We start from the raw sequence: 2,142 nt of genomic DNA, 5'->3' as shown, positions 1-2,142 counted from the left end.
AGCCGCAGGGGCGGCCGGCAGGAGCCCCCCAGAGCTGCCTCAGAGACACCAGAGCCAGCCAACGCTCCTTGAGGGCTACAGCCCCCCTGCTCGCAGCACCCGGCACCCCCAGCTCCTGAGCCCCTGCCCTGTGTTCACCTGTCAGTCATCCAAAAGCATTTCCATGCTGTTGGAGACCGGCAAGTACCAGCGAGTGCAGGAAGGAGAGAAAGAGTTGGTTGCAGAGTGACTGCTGAACAGCTCTGTGGAAGTTGGTGGAGCACTATAAGGCGGAATCGAAGACCAAATGGTGACCAAAGCACGAAGGAAAGCCCGTGGGGTGGCTGTCCAGGTGTGAACAACCCACTGCTCTTCAGGCAAACTGCGGGTGATCTTACAGTGTGTGCATTGAGTGCCTTGATGCTCCATGGAAGTTGATTCCTTAAAGTAGGGAGCAGCTGTCCTCTCGGAGGAAGGCGCGGGAACCCAGGAGACCTGATGGACATTTCTGCCAGCAAAGAGGCAATAAGAAGGAAAGGAGGTACAGAGGGTCTGAAAAAAAACCCTCGGTGGCAGAACTTTGTCCTTCTATTCTTGAGTGCCATGATTGGGAAGACGTGAGGTCTAGATGTGGCCAGAACAGGTCATTCTTTTCAGGGAATGGATTGCGACACGAGCTCCGAGGCACTCCTGAGCAATGGAGCCTGAATGGAGCTGGCCAAAGAGCGTGGCCGTGCACAGCCTCGCTGTGATCCGAGGTGCTTCTTATCTGGCACCGTTCAGCTCTGTCAGCATCTGCTAACGGAGCTCTGTAATGCCCTGGCGCTGGAAGGCTGAGCGAAATCTGCAAAAGCCCAGTGAGAAGGAAACCCTGAGCACCAGAGTTTGGCTTGGAAGGGGGCTGGTAGAAGAGGATGGCTGAGGACCCTCTCAAAGCAGAAGCTGAAGCCTGGGAAGCCTCTAGTCCCTCTCAGCAGTGTCAGCCAGCTACTACTGTAGAAGGCCTTCTGGGGGTTTCAGGTTTCTATCTCTGCCCTGAATTGCATTTCAGACTTGGATTCTCCAATACTGGATTTCACATTCCTTTCTTCCTACATTGGTTGTGCCTGAGACACTGTCTGGTTTTTGTCCTGGCAGGTTCAGTAGTGGACTCCGTGGTGCTCAGTGAGGAAATGTCCCTGCTGCTGGGGTGCTCACCTGAGCCCGCAGCCTGGACTGCCTTCCCCTGGGGACTCCTCCCACCCCTGGATCAAAGCTTGTACTGCAGCACCGTTGCCGAAGACCCCCAGGACCTGATGAAACAGCTCCCTCAGCTGCCCTGGAGCTGGCCCAGGGATGCTGAGTTTCTGAGGGTAAATGGCCTCTGCTCTGTAGTTCCCTCCTAGGTGTTTTTGTTTGGGTTTTATTTTCCCCTCCGTGAGATGTCCTTATAGGCCTTCAAGAAGGCAGCTAGTGAGGGGCTAGCAAGTCTTCCCCACCCTACCTACTCCTTCCTAGACTTTGGCAGAATCTTTCCCTGGCACAAGGATAGGAAGCTCAAGCGTGTTAGGAGGTGACTGTGAGCACTGGTAGAGGTGAACCGTCAGCAGTCGAGAGGCTTGTGCAAGTCTTCCACTGACAGTCCCTTGTTTATTTCAGGTAAATTCTTCATGCTGTTTGGATCCACTTGAAGAGCCAGGGCAGTTTCTCAACCGTGCATTAGGTAAGTCCACAGTCATTGCCAGGCATTTTGTACCTGGGACAACCCCGTTTGTCCACAGCCCTTTTGGGGCGGGGAGTGGGAAATGTCCAGCTCAGGCTGTGCAGTTTATGTAGTTCCAGGCTTCAAGAGGTGCCAAAGAGTTGGGCAGGTCCAGACTCGTGACTGGGAGGAAGATCTCCCGAGTTCAGTAGCGTTCCCAAGGTGGTTTCTGCAGAAGGCTGTTCCTTGAACTCCACCGATGCTATAACCACATGCACATGTGAAATGCAGACTGTTTTCCATACTTGACCTGAAGTTGTATATGAGCTCAAGAACTGTATCAAGTAGATTGTCGTATTTGCAGAGACAAGTAAACAGAGGCAGAAGCGGAGAAATTAAGTTGCTTTCCAGAAGTTAATTAGATCATGAGGCTACAGCATGTGGGACTGTGTCCCAATGTCTGGTGCTGAGATGGAAAGAGT

Source organism: Charadrius vociferus, unplaced genomic scaffold, assembly GCF_000708025.1.
Source record: "Charadrius vociferus isolate BGI_N301 unplaced genomic scaffold, ASM70802v2 scaffold758, whole genome shotgun sequence".
Classification (NCBI taxonomy): domain Eukaryota; kingdom Metazoa; phylum Chordata; class Aves; order Charadriiformes; family Charadriidae; genus Charadrius; species Charadrius vociferus.
This window is presented reverse-complemented; position numbering follows the sequence as displayed.